The following is a 20,444-nucleotide window of genomic DNA, read 5'->3' on the forward strand; positions in this document are numbered from 1 at the left end:
GTCCATTTTACATCTCTTTGTATAGGTAAGACATGCAGTGCTAGGATTCTTCAGTGGATAAACAACCCTGAAGGAATGATGTAATAATAATCACCAAGGCAGAGCCAAGGTAATTATTACATCATTCCTGAGGAGGCCACTGAAAAATCCTACATGTCTTACCCAGTAAGACACATGTGTACAGGTCTCTAATTACTGAATAAACCTTGCATACTTTGCAAATATCAAAAGCATTCTTTGAATACCATTGTCTAACTGCTCTTCAAAATTTTTCTCTTTAATGGTCCACTATTTGATTAAAATTTGCCTTATAGTACAACCTATATACATACGTAGCTATTTTTATTATTTTATTGACAGTTCACTATTAAATATATAACTGCCTTAAAATCCAACTGACAAAGCAATGGTTGAGAATTAGTAAAATTTCTTCTGTGTTTCTTCAATCTTAATTTTGTTTCCTTTAGTTTTCCAGATCATCTTTCTCTCATTCATTCAATATTGACACAGCTAGTTTTCAAAAATTTCTTGTGGGAACATTCCCCCAGTAGGGACCCCAGAAGTGTTGCAAGATATATGCCTTGCAATGCTTATGCATAATGTGCATAGCTATATAGATGCAGATCTTGTGTAGCCTTATAATAGATAACTGCTGAAAGATATTGTGCATATGGGAGAGTAATTCTTTGACTAACTACTTCTTTACACTGAGCACAATAAAGAGAACACTAAAACTGTAAGACATGACACTGAGAAACCGGTCTATAAGTTTTATATGTAGTAAGTGTAGCTTATATACATATAAACATATTGTACAAAAATTAATGATAGCTACATTATACTGCTATATACTTATGAGTTACTAATCGTGGTGCCAGTGTAATGCCTGTTGGCTCCACTATGTCAGCATGACTGCCATATTAGGGATATATATCATGAGTGTTTAGTGATTATTATTGTAGAGCTCATATATTATGAGCATATAGCACAATGATTCATTTTTATTAATGTAAAAGTTAGAATGCAACCTTTAGTATGCCTGCATGTGACTGTCAGTATTAGAGTAGTTATCTATACCTATGTGAATGACATTCAGGAAGTTGTTCAACATTCTACTTTTAAACAGTATTATAGCCCTGTATAAGGAGGTCCATTCTGTAAGTGATAGTGATCAGTTGCAGCAGGACTTTTATTTCTGGGCAAATAGAAAGGTTTCACAGAGTTGCACTTCTTAGAAACCAACAGAGCCTCACATTTTGATAAGTTAAGACAAAATTGCCAGTGAACAGTCCAATAGGTCCTCCATACTTTAAACTCTAGACTGGTATCTTGGGAGTTTTCATCAACTCTGCATTGTCTAGATCTTGCAAAATATCTGTGGCTAAGGCTACTAACCAGGACACTAAATTATTTAGCACTCACTGTAGGGTGCAACTCGATCTACTAAAGCTGCTGTTTATGCAAGTGTAGTGTGACCTCCACTGAAAAATGCATGCACTATATAGAATCCTTATACAGGTACTTCCAAGGATCAATTACTTCTGGAACAAGTGCAGCAAAGAGCTGCTCGATATAGGTATGTGGTAATCATAGGAACCCTGTGTAGTGTGTACCATTAGAAAAAATTATCTGCTGAGTGTATTACAGAACTATCTTGGCCACTTGCAATGATTATACCTGTTTCTGTGCTTACGTTTTGATTTAATCAATAAACAACGGTTATTATCATCATCAAAATCTACTAATTTGCTAAATCCACTCAATCTGTTTAATTTCACTGAGTCAACCATTAACTAATTGCTACAGGTTTTCATTTTTGGTGAATACTATTTTCCTTTGGATATTCTGTTTTATCTCTCTCCCATGTCCCAGTCTTAAGGTTTCACCAGACATTTTATCATCAGCTACATGTATGTAATTTACGTTGTTGTTCTTTTATCTGTAAGCTTACTGTTTTAGTCTACACTGTTAAAAATAAAGAGTAACCACCATTCTGAGAGTTCCCAGTGTAGGGAGGATTTAACACCCCATAGAGAGTAACCAACACTCTGAAGAGAATAACCATTACTCTGAAGAGTAAGTGACACCACCTTCAGAGCATGTGTTACTCCCCAGTTACTCCTTTGGAGTAATGGTTACTCTCCAGGGGTGTTAAATCCTCCCTACACTGGGAACTCCTTGAGAGTTGTGGTTACTTTTCATTTTAACAGTGTACTTGTTCGCTGAAATGCACAATACTAGCTGTACTATATATTATCCGTAGTTTTGTTTTTTGTACTTCTTTTTGTATCCCAGGAAGCACCCTCTCAAGCTTTTTTGGTGAAACCCAGTTTGAGGTATCAAGACACACGGTTGTGTGTCGTGCGACCCAAGAAGCCGTGCGCGCCACACCGTGAGTATGTTGACAGGAAGAAAAAAAACGTCATTTTCACACTTTTGTATCTCGGTGATCCCTTATCCGATTGGAACCACATTTTCTACAGCGTTGTCCGCCAGCCAGGGGAGTCAACATTCCAAATTGGAAGGAAATCGCTCCAGCCGTTTCCGAGATACGAGCTGCCAAAGTTTCGTTTTTTTTTTCTTCGTTTTTTTTCTTCGTCTTTTCGCACACTTGCAAAAATTGCTATAAAACGCAAACACGTACTCCGATCGCCTTGAAATTTGGCACACAGAAAGGGAGTCCAAAGGCGAATCCTAGCATCAAATTTGGTGCAAATCCGATGGATGGTTCAGGAGTTATGACCGATTATTCGCGTAAAACAAGATAGATTTGTTGTCACGCCTACAGGGTAAACCGCTTCATGGAATGAGTTGAAAATTGCTATGTAGATGGAGTAACCATCGTAGGAGTGCCTTTTGGTGGTTTGAAAGGAATCGAGATAAAGACCATGGAGATATGACACAAAACCCAACCTGTGTCACAATTACGCGATTGATTTTTATGAATTAAAACGTATTAGTTTTCACGCCTACTAGGCAAACCGCTTAGAGCAATGAGCTGAAAATCGGTGTATAGCTGGAATAATCTTCATAGAAAGTCCTTGCAGTAGTACAGAAGAATCGGATTACAAACCACTGAGTTATGATTCGAAAGCCAACTCCGTGTAGCAAATGCGAGATCGAGATACTCTAATAGAACAGTCACCCTAATAGAGCATTCGGTTAATTTATTTACTCCATTATAGAATTCTATTACATTACAAGTTATTCTGTAGGGAGTTCAGCTGCAACAGTTAATCTTATAGACAGTTCAGCAAGAAGCAAGTCACCCTGTGGAGAGTTAAGCTACAAATATATTACTGTAGAGCTTCAGAACATTACAAGTCACACTGAAGAGAGTTCAGCTATAAACAAGTCATACACCCTGTAGAGAATTCAGCTACAATTAAGTCACTCTCTAGAGAATTCAGCTACACACAAGTCACTGTGGAGAGAGTTCAGCTACAAACAAATTACCCTTTAGAGAGATCAGCTACAAACAAAACACTTTGCAGAGAGTTCAGCAACAAACAATTCAATTTGTAGAGAGATCAACTAGAAACAAATCAACCTGCAGAGAGATCAGCTACAAACAAATCAGCTTGTAGAGAGATCAGTTACACACAAATAAACCTGTAGAGAGAAAAGCTAGAAACAAATAGCCCTGTAGAGAGTTCAGCTACAAAGAAACCACCATGTAGAGTGTTTAGCTGCAAAAAATCACCTGTAGAGAGATCAGCTACAAACAAATCACCCTGTAGAGAGATCAGCTAGAAGAGGTCACCTTGTAGAGAGTTCAGCTACAAAGAAACCACCACATAAAGAGTTCAGCTGCAAATAAATCACTTGTAGAGAGTTCAGCTACAAACAAATCCCCCTGTAGAGGGATCAGCTAGAAGAAGTCACCTTGTAGAGAGACCAGCTACAAAGAAACCATCATGTAGAGAGATCAGCTACAAACAAATCATCCTGTAGAGAGATCAGCTAGAAGAAGTTACCTTGTAGATAGTTCAGCTACAAACAATTCACCCTGTAGAAAGATCAGCTAGAAGAAGTCACCTTGTAGAGTGTTCAGTTACAAAGAAACCATCATGTAGAGAGTTCAGCTGCAAACAAAGCACTCTGTAGAGAGTTCAACTACAAAGAAACCACCATGTAGAGAGTTCAGCATCAAACAAACCACCCTGTAGAGAATTCAACTACAACAAATCACCCTGTAGAGAAGAAGTTACCTTGTAGAGAGTTCTGCTACAAAGAAACCATCATGTAGAGAGTTTAGCTGCAAACAAATCACCTGTAGAGAGTTCAGCTAGAAACAAATCACCCTGTAGAGAGATCAGCTGGAAGAAGTCACCTTGTAGAGAGTTCCGCTACAAAGAAACCATCATGTAGAGAGTTCAGCTGCAAACAAATCACCCTGTAGAGAGTTCAGCTACAAAAAAATCACCCTGTAGAGAGTTCAGCTAGACAAAGTCACCTTATAGAGAGTTCAGCTACAAAGAAACCATCATGTAGAGAGTTCAGCTACAAAGAAACCACCATGTAGAGAGTTTAGCTGCAAACAAATCACCTGTAGAGAGTTCAGCTAGAAACAAATCACCCTGTAGAGAGACCAGCTAGAAGAGGTCACCTTGTAGAGAGTTCAGCTACAAAGAAACCATCCTGTATATAGTTCAGCTATATTTTAAGTCACCCAGTAGAGAGATCAGCTGCAAAAAAATATCCTGTGGGGAATAATGGGCATGTAATAAATATATGTATATAATTTGTATAATTACTAATAAAATCAAAAATAATTGAAGTACTAAAATTCTTCTTTAAGTTCTTTTCTTCTTCCTGTGGTAAAGAAAAAACACATGGGTTAAAAAAGCTCCAAAGCCAGCCATAGGCCGGCTTTGCAGTATACAAATACAAAAAGAAGTGATATCTAATCAAAAACAGCCAAGCTGTAAAAAAGGTGCAGCCCCCAAAAAGGCCATGGCGAAAAAAGATGTGAAATCCAAGGTGGCGGCCAAGAAATGGCTGTGATGGTAGGTTAATGGTTAAATTTTAATAATTACAATTCAGGTGAATTTTGTGCCAATTTGTCTTGGCACCAAATTCACCTGAATTGTCGTTATTAAAATTTAACCATTAACCTACCCCCTTCTTGGCCGCCACCTTGGATTTCACATCTTTTTTCACCATGGCCTTTTTGGGGGCCACACCTTTTTTTACAGCTTGGCTGTTTTTGATTATATAAATAAATAAACTATGTATTTTACACACATTGCTTTTGTTTTGTTATTGTTAGCTATTGGTTTGTTTGTTTGTTGCTTTTACTGTCTTGTTGCGTCTCATCGTATGATTTTGTGATATGATGAAGCTCGATTGGAAGACAAGCTCAGATGATAATAAACTTATTGTTGACTCAGTATAGCTAGCTAATGAAGTCAAAAAGACATTAAAACTTTTAAAGTCTCTGCGGGTCTACTGGGATTAATATCAAACCAGGAAAATATGTCAAAAAGATCGAGACTCTCTAATAGAGCAGTCAAACACTCTAATAGAACAGTCATCAAATGCAGCAGAGAGAATGAGAACCATTAAGTGTTTATCCCCATGTAGGAGGCTAATAGAGTAACTCACCTAATATCGGACGAGTTCCAAAATTGGACGCGATTACTCGAGCTACAACAGGAATTTTTAAACAACTTGTATGTCTTTAGATAGCTAGTTCAAGGCTGTGGGACTTTGCACACAGAGTATCAGCTTTCTCGGCTTTTTTGTCTGGTGGCAGTAGATCTGCAGTCATTTCCGATTAATAGAGTAAGCCACCAATGTTCAACCACCATCGGTTCGGACGCGAGTTTTCTTTAAACCTGCAAAGAAAATTTCTGTTCTTGCTATGCCTTTGGAGAGGTCTAGGCCATAAACTCTTGCATGCAAAGTTTCAGACCTGCAGCTTTCTTAGTCTGGCTGCAGGAGCTGCAAAAGTGACCTGTCCGAATGTTCTCAATTCTTGGATAAAAATATGTATTATCGGTCGAGTGGCACTGCTCGTAATGCAAGGGGGTGTCATGTCGGCTCACGCTGTAGGTAGATCTGCGACCGCGGTCAAAGCCTTGACCAGGGAATATTTCACCTTGACCCTTGACTTGCAGCGTTTATCGTCTTTGACCTGTGACTTGAGCGTTTCTTGTCGAACTTTTGACCTACACTTATTTCTCTATTTTCCTATACGCACCTGCGCTTGTAACCTAGCATAATATTTTCTTAGTGCGTGCTACCAGCAGCTGGGAGAGAAAAATCATTATAATTACGGCGAAATGCCTGTTGGAGCTTTAAAACATCTTCTTGGAGATCCTTACTTCTTGTGAGTTACGTATAATCCCGTAAACTTGATAATAGCTACGTATAGTTTTCGATTGTGGGTTTCGGACCTTCCGTATCGTCTTGACCCTTGATTCACTGTAAGAGCTATTTAGTGGCCTTGACCGTTGACTTAGAGTTTGACCGCGGTCGCAGATCTACCTACACCAAGAGCCTGAGTGACACCTCCTTGTAATGCTTGAAGTTCAATGGCGGATCCAGGATGGGGCCACCACATCGAATTTTGAAAACTGCGGTAATAAATGCTGCAGTGTTTAACCAAGCAAATAAGGTATAAGATAGAACAATAAAACCATTGTGTGGGGTGATTCAATTAAACTATTACGTGCCATACGTTAAGTTTACTAACATAATATTGGCTTGTAAGAACCACTCAAGGTCACCATACTGCATTAGTTCTAGTATCATTAATGGAGAGTTTAAAGTTTACACACCAAGACTAAGAATAGAACCCTTCAACTATAGCCTGCCTGTATATACCATTTTCGACGAAACTGACATTTTAGTGCATACCGCCATTTTCAAAAAAATATTGTCAATACAGTAGCTATTGAAGCTGTGCATGAGGTGTGAAACATGCAGCTAGTAGTTTTTGATCACTGACCAAGCCTATATCCAAGTGAATTAATGGTTTTTACTATTGGTAGAACGGCTGTCTAACCCATACTCCAGCGTAAATCAGAGTACAGAGATTAAAATTATAGAACTGAGAAAACTATAGCCAACTGTTCAGTTGGTGTGTCATGGCTGTGATGGACTTCCAGTGAAATTTTGAAGGCATGCCCACTAGCAATGAGTAGGTTACTGGCTAAGGTAATCAATCAGAGTATTTCATCTCATAGTTTTCCTAATCTTTGGAAACATGCTGTTGTCACACCAGTTCAAAAGTCTAAGAGTAGTTCAGCCTTGACCAATTTTCATCCGATTTCAGTTTTACCAGTGTTTTCAAGGGTATTAGAACGTGTCATACACAACCAATTAGTTTTGCATTTTCTGAAGTGTAATCTGTTTTCATCCTACTAATCTGGTTTTCGCCCTCATCACTCAACACAAGATGTGCTTTTGTATTAACTGATTCGTGGCATAAAACTGTTGATGCACATAAGTTCATTGTTACTGGCTTTTTGGACTTGGCAAAAGCAATTGATTGTGTAGATTTGAAGCTAGACAATACAGAAACAGTATCATCTAAATCAATAGTATATATTTGAAATGTGGTATCACAACAATCATGTAAATAAGAAAGTGGAGACACAGAAGTTGATGATACAGAGTGAACAGTATTGTAGGGAACAGACAAAATAATTGGTATCGTCTGCAGTAAAGTTACTATTACTGATTTGGTACCCTTTGTAGACAAGTGACAAAAATGTGACCTTAGAATTTACAACAATTGTCCTGATTGTTTGTGCATTATTATGTTACTACAAGTAAGACATGAATAGCTACACTGTATTACGTACATACATTACGTGAATATAACTTGCATTGTACAGTGCACTTATCTGTTGAGAAAAACAATGCATACAGTATTCATTATTCGCTATTTACATTATTACAGATGTCACAAGAAAAAAAAGCTGTGCTATTAATCACAGAATGAAAACAAGCAGCCAGTACAAGCTCTGAGAGTGGATTAATGGAAACACCAGCCAATTATGACAGGCTAAACCAAATCAAGTACTCCAGAGAATCTTCATCTCACTAAACAAAGTAAAAGTCAAGATGAAAATGAATACAATCAAATTCACACTGTTATGGCTGCTCAGCAAGAAACATATTCCACTAGCAAGTTGACTGCAACACAAATGAAAAATGGAAAAGGTCTTATTAGAAATAAAGACCTTATGGCTATTGTAGATCTTGGTCCAAGCAAGGATGTAATGCATGATTCTGTTGTTACTCCATCAAAGACACATCCATCCTACTATGATATAAACCGCCTAATAGTAATACTGATCAAACGTGATATGCATAGTGTACATATAGCTATAACATACTGTAGCTATATACAGCTGACATAATCTATGGATATTTATTTGCTTACGTACGGGTATACTGTATACTGTAGTTTATGCATTACTATTAACTGTCAAATTTTGAGTGCCATGATAAATACTTAGTAACAAGTAACAGCTATACATATGTTATGTAGTCTAATAATTTGCAGAAACACGTTGCAAAGCTGACATTGAGTGAATTATGACAGTGAAGAATTCTCTACATAATATCTGCTCACAAATGGTAACATTGTGATTTCTCATATTACAATACATAAATATCAATAAATTTTACAGTGAACAGATAAAGGTATGATATATTTCAATCCATGGAAAGCACATAGTGCATGAAATTTGATATTTTTTTGAATTAAACACATTATAACAACCTGCTATTCCACTGGGGATATTGAGAAGGCCAAAGCCTGTATTAAGACACAGAGTAAGGACCTGCATTGTTTAATAGAATACAGATAATTAATATAATATATCTATCTACGTCCTGCTTTCATTGTTGCATTTAATTTATTTGTTGCTGTCACTATGCTTTGAAAGGTAATGATTAATTTAAATTATTGTGTTAATGAAACTGCATACTACGAAATACCACAGATTTTAGTATAAAACCACAACTCTACCAAATAAATTTACCACAAAAACACCAAGTTGGTTAAATTGAATTCACCACAGCTGACAAATACTGTGAAATGTTGCTACTACTTTGTACAGCTTCATAGAAAATGCTGATAAACAAGTACTGTAATTCAGATATGTTTGTGGTACTAAAGAACCCATTACCTTCTGTTGGCATTACTGATTGCTAAATAATGTCATTTTAATTCATGGATGTCATATGATATAGTTGACTGCCCCCTTCACCAAATATTTGGCTATACATACAGTACCATGAATTGCCAGAGTATTAATACCAAACCACAAATCTATTCAATAAGATCACCATATACCTTACAATTATAACATTAGATAAAGGTGATACTACCCATATAATATAATAGCTAATATCTACTAACCATACTGGTAACAGCAAAGCACATCCTAAAATGTTTCTATGAAAAATATTGATGTTTTGCCTTATTATTTTATATATTCTGTAGTGTGGATGTGAAGATTTCTCTAAAATCATACTAAAATATACCATACACATTGTTAATGTCACCATGCATTACACAATGATCTGATGTTAATAACTGGAGCTGCACTGTACTTGACTAAATGTACACATAGCCACAACCAATATAGAGTATGTACATGAATAACTTACACTGTAGCCAAGAAATCTTTCTTTATACTGTAGAACATAGATATGAATGTAGTGTGTGACATTTATAACTACTTACCACAATGATACCAGTGGAAGATTAAGGAGTGTGTATATATATATCTAATCAAAAACAGCCAAGCTGTAAAAAAAGGTGCGGCCCCCAAAAAGGCCATGGTGAAAAAAGATGTGAAATCCAAGGTGGCGGCCAAGAAATGGCTGTGATGGTAGGTTAATGGTTACATTTTAATAACAACAATTCAGGTAAATTTGGTGCCAAGACCAAGCGGCACAAAATTCACCTGAAATGTCGTTATTAAAATGTAACCATTAACCTACCATCACAGCCATTTCTTGGCCGCCACCTTGGATTTCACATCTTTTTTCACCATGGCCTTTTTGGGGGCCGCACCTTTTTTTACAGCTTGGCTGTTTTTGATTAGATATCACTTCTTTTTGTATTTGTATACTGCAAAGCCGGCCTATGGCTGGCTTTGGGGCTTTTTTAACCCATGTGTTTTTTTCTTTACTACAGGAAGAAGAAAAGAACTTAAAGAAGAATTTTAGTACTTCAATTATTTTTGATTTTATTAGTAATTATACAAATTATATACATATATTTATTACATGCCCATTATTCCCCACAGGATATTTTTTTGCAGCTGATCTCTCTACTGGGTGACTTGAAATGTAGCTGAACTATATACAGGATGGTTTCTTTGTAGCTGAACTCTCTACAAGGTAACCTTTTCTAGCTGGTCTCTCTACAGGGTATTTTGTTTCTAGCTGAACTCTCTACAGGTGATTTGTTTGCAGCTAAACTCTCTACATGGTGGTGTCTTTGTAGCCGAACTCTCTATAAGGTGACTTCGTCTAGCTGAACTCTCTACAGGGTGATTTTTTTGTAGCTGAACTCTCTGCAGGGTGATTTGTTTGCAGCTGAACTCTCTACATGATGGTTTCTTTGTAGCTGAACTCTCTACAAGGTGACTTCGTCCAGCTGATCTCTCTATGGGGTGATTTGTTTCTAGCTGAACTCTCTACAGGTGATTTGTTTGCAGCTAAACTCTCTACATGGTGGTTTCTTTGTAGCTGAACTCCCTACATGATGGTTTCTTTGTAGCTGAACTCTATACAAGGTAACTTCTTCTCTACAGGGTGATTTGTTGTAGTTGAATTCTCTACAAGGTGGTTTGTATGAGGCTGAACTCTCTACATGGCGGTTTCTTTGTAGCTGAACTCTCTACAAAGTGATTTGTTTGCAGCTGAACTCTCTACATGATGGTTTCTTTGTAACTGAACGCTCTACAAGGTGACTTCTTCTAGCTGATCTTTCTACAGGGTGAATTGTTGTAGCTGAACTATCTACAAGGTAACTTCTTCTAGCTGATCTCTATACAGGGTAATTTGTTTGTAGTTGAATTCTGTACAGGTGGTTTCTTTGTAGCTGAACTCTGTACATGATGGTTTCTTTGTAGCTGAACTCTTTACAAGGTGACTTCTTCTAGCTGAACTCTCTACGGGGTAATTTCTTTGTAGCTGAACTCTCTATATGATGGTTTCTTTGTAACTGAACTCTCTACAAGGTAACTTCTTCTAGCTGATCTTTGTACTGGGTGATTTTTTTGTAGCTGAACTCACTACATGGTGGTTTCTTTGTTGCTGAACTCTCTACAAGGTGAATTCTTCTACCTGATCTCTCTACAGGGTGATTTGTTTGTAACTGAACTCTGTACAAGTGCGTTTTTGTGGGTGATCTCACTGCAGGTTGATTTGTTTGTAGCTGAACTCACTAAAGGGTGATTTTGCTTGTAGCTGAACTCCTTGCATTGTATCTAGTTTCTAGCTGATCTCTCTACAGGGTGATTTGTTTGTAGCTAATCTCTCTACAAGTTGATTTGTGTGTAGCTGATCTCTCTGCAGGTTGATTAATTTGCAGCCGATCTCTCTACAAGGTAATTTGTTTGTAGCTGAACTGTCTGTAAAGTGATTTATTTGTAGCTGATCTCTCTGCAGGTTGATTTGTTTTAGCTGAACTCTCTACAGGGTGATTTACTTGTAGCTGAACTCCTTACATTGTGTCTAGTTTCTAGCTGATCTTTCTACAGGGTGATTTGTTTGTAGCTGATCTCTCTACAAGTTGATTTGTGTGTAGCTGATCTTTCTACTGGTTGATTTGTTTGTAGCCGATCTCTCTACAGGGTAATTTGTTTGTAGCTGAACTCCTTACATTGTGTCTAGTTTCTAGCTGATGTCTCTACAGGGTGATTTGTTTGTAGCTGAACTCTCTATAAGGTGATTTGTTTGCAGCTGAATTCTCTACATGGTGGTTTCTTTGTTGCGGAACTCTCTACAGGGTGTTTTGCTTGTAGCTACTCTCTACAGGGTGATTTGTTTCTAGCTTATCTTTCTACAGGTTGATTTGTGTGTAACTGATCTCTCTACAAGCTGATTTGTTTGTAGCTGAATTCTCTGCAAAGTGTTTGTTTGTAGCTGACCTCTCTTCAGGGTGATTTGTTTCTAGCTGATCTCTCTACAGGGTGATTTTTTTGTAGCTGACCTCTCTTCAAGGTGATTTGTTTCTAGCTAATATCTCTACAGGGTGATTTGTTTGTAGCTGACCTCTCTTCAGGGTGATTTGTTTCTAGCTGATCTCTCTACAGGGTGATTTTTTTGTAGCTGACCTCTCTTCAGGGTGATTTGTTTCTAGCTGATATCTCTACAGGGTGATTTTTTGTAGCTGACCTCTCTTCAGGGTGATTTGTTTCTAGCTGATTGCTCTACAGGTTGGTTTGTTTGTAGCTGAGCTCTCTACACGGTGATTTGCTTGTAGCTGAACTCCTTACTTTGTGTCTAGTTTCTAGCTGATCTCTCTACAGGGTGATTTGTTTGTAGCTGATCTCTCTACAAGTTGAATTGTGTGTAGCTGATCTCTCTGCAGGTTAATTTGTTTGTAGCCGATCTCTCTACAAGGTAATTTATTTGTAGCTGAACTGTCTAAAAGGTGATTTGTTTGTAGCTGATCTCTCTGCAGGTTGATTTGTTTTAGCTGAACTCTCTACAGGGTGATTTATTTGTAGCTGAACTCCTTACATTGTGTGTAGTTTCTAGCTGATCTCTCTACAGGGTGATTTGTTTGTAGTTGATCTCTCTACAAGTTGATTTGTGTGTAGCTGATCTCTCTGCAGGGTAATTTGTTTGTAGCTGAACTCTCTATAAGGTGATTTGTTAGTAGTTGATCTCTCTGCAGGTTGATTTGTTTTAGCTGAACTCTCTACAGGCTGATTTGTTTGTAGCCGATCTCTCTACAGGGTAATTTGTTTGTAGCTGAACTCTCTACATGGTGGTTTCTTTGTTGCTGAACTCTCTACAGGGTGTTTTGCTTGTAGCTGATCTTTCTACAGGGCAATTTGTTGGTAGCTGATCTCTCTACAGGGTGATTTTTTTGTAGCTGACCTCTCTTCAGGGTGATTTGTTTCTAGCTGATCTCTCTACAGGGTGATTTTTTGTAGCTGACCTCTCTTCAGGGTGATTTGTTTCTAGCTGATTGCTCTACAGGTTGATTTGTTTGTAGATGAACTCTCTACAGGGTAATTTACTTGTAGCTGAACTCCTTACTTTGTGTCTAGTTTGTAGCTGATCTCTCTATAGAGTGATTTGTTTGTAGCTGAACTCCTTACATTGTGTGTAGTTTCTAGCTGATGTCTTTACAGGGTGATTTGTTTGTAGCTGATCTCTCTACAAGTTGATTTGTGTGTAGCTGATCTCTCTGCAGGTTGATTTGTTTTAGCTGAACTCTCTACAGGGTGATTGCTTGTAGCTGAACTCCTTACATTGTGTCTAGTTTCTAGCTGATGTCTCTACAGGGTGATTTTTTGTAGCTGAACTCTCTTCAGGGTGATTTGTTTCTAGCTGATCTCTCTACAGGTAGATTTGTGTTGATTTGTTCATTGCTGATCGCTCTAAAGGTTGATTTGCTGCAGCTGAACACCCTGCAAAGTGTTTTGTTTGTAGTGATCACTCTAAAGGGTAATTTGTTTGTAGCTGAACTCTCTCCACAGTGACTTGTGTGTAGCTGAATTCTGTGTAACTGAATTCTCTAGAGAGTGACTTAATTGTAGCTGAATTCTCTACACAGTGCATGACTTGTTTATAGCTGAACTTTCTTCAGTGTGACTTGTAATGTTCTGAATCTCTATAGTGATATATTTGCTTAACTCTCCACATGGTGACTGTTTTCTTGCTGAACTGTCTATAAGATTAACTGTTTGCAGCTGAACTCCCTACAGAATAACTTGTGATGTAATAAAATTCTGTAATGGAGTAAATAAATTAGTCGAATGTTCTATTAGGGTGACTGTTCTATTAGAGTATCTCGATCTCGCATTTGCTACACGGAGTTGGCTTTCGAATCATAACTCAGTGGTTTGTAATCCGATTCTTCTGTACTACTGCAAGGACTTTCTATGAAGATTATTCCAGCTATACACCGATTTTAAGCTCATTGCTCTAAGCGGTTTGCCTAGTAGGCGTGAAAACTAATACTTTTTTATTCATAAAAATCGATCGCGTAATTGTGATACAGGTTGGGTTTTGTGTCATATCTCCGTGGTCTTTATCTCGATTCCTTTCAAACCACCAAAAGGCACTCCTACGATGGTTACTCCATCTACATAGCAATTTTCAACTCATTCCATGAAGCGGTTTACCCTGTAGGCGTGACAACAAATCTATCTTGTTTTACGCGAATAATCGGTCATAACTCCTGAACCATTCATCGGCTTTGTACCAAATTTGATGCTAGGATTCGCCTTTGGATTCCCTTTCTGTGTGCCAAATTTCAAGGCGATCGGAGTACGCGTTTGCTTGTTATAGCAATTTTTGCAAGTGTGCGAAAAGACGAAGAAGAAGAAGAAAAAAACGAAAAAAAAACAACGAAACTTTGGCAGCTCGTATCTCGGAAATGGCTGGAGCGATTTCCTTCAAATTTGGAATGTAGACTCCCTTGGCTGGCGGGCAACTGTGTAGCAAATTTGGTTCCAATCAGATAAGTGATCACCAAGATACAAAGGTGTGAAAATGACGTTTTCGTTCTTCCTGTCAATATACTCACGGTGTGGCGCGCCGGCTTCTTGGGCCGCACGACACACTATCGTGTGTCTTGATATATATATATCTAATCAAAAACAGCCAAACTGTAAAAAAAGGTGCGGCCCCCAAAAAGGCCATGGTGAAAAAAGATGTGAAATCCAAAGTGGCGGCCAAGAAATGGCTGTGATGGTAGGTTAATGGTTACATTTTAATAACGACAATTCAGGTGAATTTTGTGCCGCTTGGTCTTGGCACCAAATTTACCTGAATTGTTGTTATTAAAATGTAACCATTAACCTACCATCACAGCCATTTCTTGGCCGCCACCTTGGATTTCACATCTTTTTTCACCATGGCCTTTTTGGGGGCTGCACCTTTTTTTACAGCTTGGCTGTTTTTGATTAGATATCATTTCTTTCTGTATTTGTATACTGCAAAGCCGGCCTATGGCTGGCTTTGGGGCTTTTTTAACCCATGTGATTTTTTTCTTTACCACAGGAAGAAGAAAAGAACTTAAAGAAGAATTTTAGTACTTCAATTATTTTTGATTTTATTAGTAATTATACAAATTATATACATATATTTATTACATGTCCATTATTCACCATAGGATATTTTTTTGCAGTTGATCGCTCTACTGGGTGACTTGTGAAATGTAGCTGAACTATATACAGGATGGTTTCTTTGTAGCTGAACTCTCTACAAGGTAACCTCTTCTAGCTGGTCTCTCTACAGGGTATTTTGTTTCTAGCTGAACTCTCTACAGGTGATTTGTTTGCAGCTAAACTCTCTACATGGTGGTGTCTTTGTAGCCAAACTCTCTACATGATGGTTTCTTTGTAGCTGAACTCTCTATAAGGTGACTTCGTCTAGCTGAACTCTCTACAGGGTGATTTTTTTGTAGCTGAACTCTCTGCAGGGTGATTTGTTTGCAGCTGAACTCTCTACATGATGGTTTCTTTGTAGCGGAACTCTCTACAAGGTGACTTCTTCCAGCTGATCTCTCTACAGGGTGATTTGTTTCTAGCTGAACTCTCTACAGGTGATTTGTTTGCAGCTAAACTCTCTACATGGTGGTGTCTTTGTAGCCAAACTCTCTACATGATGGTTTCTTTGTAGCTGAACTCTCTATAAGGTGACTTCGTCTAGCTGAACTCTCTACAGGGTGATTTTTTTGTAGCTGAACTCTCTGCAGGGTGATTTGTTTGCAGCTGAACTCTCTACATGATGGTTTCTTTGTAGCTGAACTCTCTACAAGGTGACTTCGTCCAGCTGAACTCTTTACAGGTGATTTGTTTGCAGCTAAACTCTCTACATGGTGGTTTCTTTGTAGCTGAACTCCCTACATTATGGTTGCTTTGTAGCTGAACTCTATACAAGGTAACTTCTTCTCTACAGGGTGATTTGTTGTAGTTGAATTCTCTACAAGGTGGTTTGTATGAGGCTGAACTCTCTACATGGCAGTTTCTTTGTAGCTGAACTCTCTACAGAGTGATTTGTTTGCAGTTAAACTCTCTACATGATGGTTTCTTTGTAACTGAACACTCTACAAGGTGACCTCTTCTAGCTGATCTTTCTACAGGGTGAATTGTTGTAGCTGAACTATCTACAAGGTAACTTCTTCTAGCTGATCTCTATACAGGGTAATTTGTTTGTAGTTGAATTCTGTAAAGGTGGTTTCTTTGTAGCTGAACTCTGTACATGATGGTTTCTTTGTAGCTGAACTCTTTACAAGGTGACTTCTTCTAGCTGAACTCTCTATGGGGTAATTTCTTTGTAGCTGAACTCTCTATATGATGGTTTCTTTGTAACTGAACTCTCTACAAGGTAACTTCTTCTAGCTGATCTTTCTACTGGGTGATTTGTTTGCAGCTGAACTCACTACATGGTGGTTTCTTTGTTGCTGAACTCTCTACAAGGTGAATTCTTCTACCTGATACAGGGTTATTTGTTTGTAACTGAACTCTGCACAAGTGCGTTTTTGTGGGTGATCTCACTGCAGGTTGATTTGTTTGTAGCTGAACTCACTAAAGGGTGATTTTGCTTGTAGCTGAACTCCTTGCATTGTATCTAGTTTCTAGCTGATCTCTCTACAGGGTGATTTGTTTGTAGCTGATCTCTCTACAAGTTGATTTGTGTGTAGCTGATCTCTCTGCAGGTTGATTAATTTGCAGCCGGTCTCTCTACAAGGTAATTTGTTTGTAGCTGAACTGTCTGTAAAGTGATTTATTTGTAGCTGATCTCTCTGCAGGTTGATTTGTTTTAGCTGAACTCTCTACAGGGTGATTTACTTGTAGCTGAACTCCTTACATTGTGTCTAGTTTCTAGCTGATCTCTCTACAGGGTGATTTGTTTGTAGCTGATCTCTCTACAAGTTGATTTGTGTGTAGCTGATCTTTCTACTGGTTGATTTGTTTGTAGCCGATCTCTCTACAGGATAATTTGTTTGTAGTTGAACTCTGTACAAGGTGCTTTTTTGTAGGTGATCTCACTGCAGGTTGATTTGTTAGTAGCTGAACTCACTAAAGGGTGATTTGCTTGTAGCTGAACTCCTTACATTGTGTCTAGTTTCTAGCTGATCTCTCTACAGGGTGATTTGTTTGTAGCTGAACTCTCTATAAGGTGATTTGTTTGCAGCTGAACTCTCTACATGGTGGTTTCTTTGTTGCTGAACTCTCTACAGGGTGTTTTGCTTGTAGCTACTCTCTACAGGGTGATTTGTTTCTAGCTTATCTCTCTACAGGTTGATTTGTGTGTAACTGATCTCTATACAAGCTGATTTGTTTGTTGCTGAATTCTCTGCAAAGTGTTTTGTTTGTAGCTGACCTCTCTTCAGGGTGATTTGTTTCTAGCTGATCTCTCTACAGGGTGATTTTTTTGTAGCTGACCTCTCTTCAGGGTGATTTGTTTCTAGCTGATATCTCTACAGGGTGATTTTTTGTAGCTGACCTCTCTTCAGGGTGATTTGTTTCTAGCTGATTGCTCTACAGGTTGGTTTGTTTGTAGCTGAACTCTCTACACGGTGATTTGCTTGTAGCTGAACTCCTTACATTGTGTCTAGTTTCTAGCTGATCTCTCTACAGGGTGATTTGTTTGTAGCTGATCTCTCTACAAGTTGAATTGTGTGTAGCTGATCTCTCTGCAGGTTGATTTGTTTGTAGCCAATCTCTCTACAAGGTAATTTATTTGTAGCTGAACTGTCTAAAAGATGATTTGTTTGTAGCTGATCTCTCTGCAGGTTGATTTGTTTTAGCTGAACTCTCTACAGGGTTATTTATTTGTAGCTGAACTCCTTACATTGTGTGTAGTTTCTAGCTGATCTCTCTACAGGGTGATTCGTTTGTAGTTGATCTCTCTACAAGTTGATTTGTGTGTAGCTGATCTCTCTGCAGGTTGATTTGTTTGTAGCCGATCTCTCTATAGGGTAATTTGTTTGTAGCTGAACTCTCTATAAGGTGATTTGTTTGTAGTTGATCTCTCTGCAGGTTGATTTGTTTTAGCTGAACTCTCTACAGGCTGATTTGTTTGTAGCCGATCTCTCTACAGGGTAATTTGTTTGTAGCTGAACTCTCTACAGGGTGTTTTGCTTGTAGCTGATCTCTCTACAGGGCAATTTGTTTGTAGCTGATCTCTCTACAGGGTGATTTTTTTGTACGTAGCTGACCTCTCTTCAGGGTGATTTGTTTCTAGCTGATCTCTCTACACGGTGATTTTTTGTAGCTGACCTCTCTTCAGGGTGATTTGTTTCTAGCTGATTGCTCTACAGGTTGATTTGTTTGTAGATGAACTCTCTACAGGGTAATTTACTTGTAACTGAACTCCTTACTTTGTGTCTAGTTTGTAGCTGATCTCCCTACAGGGTGATTTGTTTGTAGCTGAACTCCTTACATTGTGTGTAGTTTCTAGCTGATCTCTCTACAGGGTGATTTGTTTGTAGCTGATCTCTCTACAAGTTGATTTGTGTGTAGCTGATCTCTCTGCAGGTTGATTTGTTTGTAGCCGATCTCTCTACAGGTAATCTGTTTGTAGCTGAACTCTCTATAAGGTGATTTGTTTGTAGCTGATCTCTCTGCAGGTTGATTTGTTTTAGCTGAACTCTCTACAGGGTGATTGCTTGTAGCTGAACTCCTTACATTGTGTCTAGTTTCTAGTTGATGTCTCTACAGGGTGATTTTTTGTAGCTGAACTCTCTTCAGGGTGATCTGTTTCTAGCTGATCTCTCTACAGGTAGATTTGTGATTTGTTCATTGCTGATCGCTCTAAAGGTTGATTTGTTGCAGCTGAACACCCTGCAAAGTGTTTTGTTTGTAGTGATCACTCTAAACGGTAATTTGTTTGTAGCTGAACTCTCTCCACAGTGACTTGTGTGTAGCTGAATTCTGTGTAACTGAATTCTCTAGAGAGTGACTTAATTGTAGCTGAATTCTCTACACAGTGCATGACTTGTTTATAGCTGAACTTTCTTCAGTGTGACTTGTAATGTTCTGAATCTCTATAGTGATATATTTGCTTAACTCTCCACATGGTGACTGTCTTCTTGCTGAACTGTCTATAAGATTAACTGTTTGCAGCTGAACTCCCTACAGAATAACTTGTGATGTAATAAAATTCTATAATGGAGTAAATAAATTAGTCGAATGTTCTATTAGGGTGACTGTTCTATTAGAGTATCTCGATCTCGCATTTGCTACACGGAGTTGGCTTTCGAATCATAACTCAGTGGTTTGTAATCCGATTCTTCTGTACTACTGCAAGGACTTTCTATGAAGATTATTCCAGCTATACACCGATTTTCAGCTCATTGCTCTAAGCGGTTTGCCTAGTAGGCGTGAAAACTAATACTTTTTTTATTCATAAAAATCGATCGCGTAATTGTGATACAGGTTGGGTTTTGTGTCATATCTCCGTGGTCTTTATCTCGATTCCTTTCAAACCACCAAAAGGCACTCCTACGATGGTTACTCCATCTACATAGCAATTTTCAACTCATTCCATGAAGCGGTGTCACAGTGATATATGTTTCCCCGGGTAACCTGTTTCCCGCACATATATCCCTAGGGATCCGTGTTTCCCCGCACACATATCACTAGGGATCCGTGTTTCCCACCAAAAGCTGTCAGTGATATGCGTTTCCCGTAACTATTTTTTTAATATTTCACCGCACACACATATCCCTAGGGATTCGTGTTTCCCCGCACATATATCACCAGAGATCCGTGTTTCCCACTAAGATATTAGCCATCGTGCAGTAACTCCAAGGTCCTATGGCTAGTTGCAAACAGTACGCGATCCAACCATTCAGTAGATATATAGCTATCTAGTCCATGCATATTACATGTATATAGCTATAGTTAGCTAACTAGCTATATAGCTACTATATAAGCTAATACAATAATTATACTAGCTAGCTATATTGTGGCAGTCAATTTAGAAGAGACACTGTGTACTGCATGTATGAGCCAGTGGAGAATAATAAAATAACTAAAGGTTTATAGCTAAATTAAGTTTGTGCATGCATGCCTGACTGATGCGCATTCATGTGAGAGATGTTAGGCTCTGAAGTGTCAAGCATACATGCGTGCATGTGCTGAGAGATTTCTATGTGGCATAATTATTTAATTAGCTATAGATTTGCTGAAAGAAAAGTGTTGTGAGAGATTTTAGAAGTGTCAAACATGTGTATCTATAGCTATAAATAGGCTGATAAGTTTTCTGCTGAGAGA

General features: G+C 38.3%; 1 long non-coding RNA gene across 1 annotated transcript; it reads left to right on the top strand.

The window, feature by feature from the left end:
* Window positions 1–7,510: 7,510 nt before the first annotated feature.
* Window positions 7,511–9,717, top strand: LOC136262447 (uncharacterized). Its single transcript, XR_010704200.1, has 3 exons — window positions 7,511–8,595; window positions 8,649–8,793; window positions 9,467–9,717. It is a non-coding gene; the product is annotated as an uncharacterized lncRNA (long non-coding RNA).
* Window positions 9,718–20,444: the final 10,727 nt, after the last annotated feature.

The sequence above is a fragment of the Dysidea avara genome, chromosome 1 (genome assembly GCF_963678975.1).
Source record: "Dysidea avara chromosome 1, odDysAvar1.4, whole genome shotgun sequence".
Classification (NCBI taxonomy): Eukaryota; Metazoa; Porifera; class Demospongiae; order Dictyoceratida; family Dysideidae; genus Dysidea; species Dysidea avara.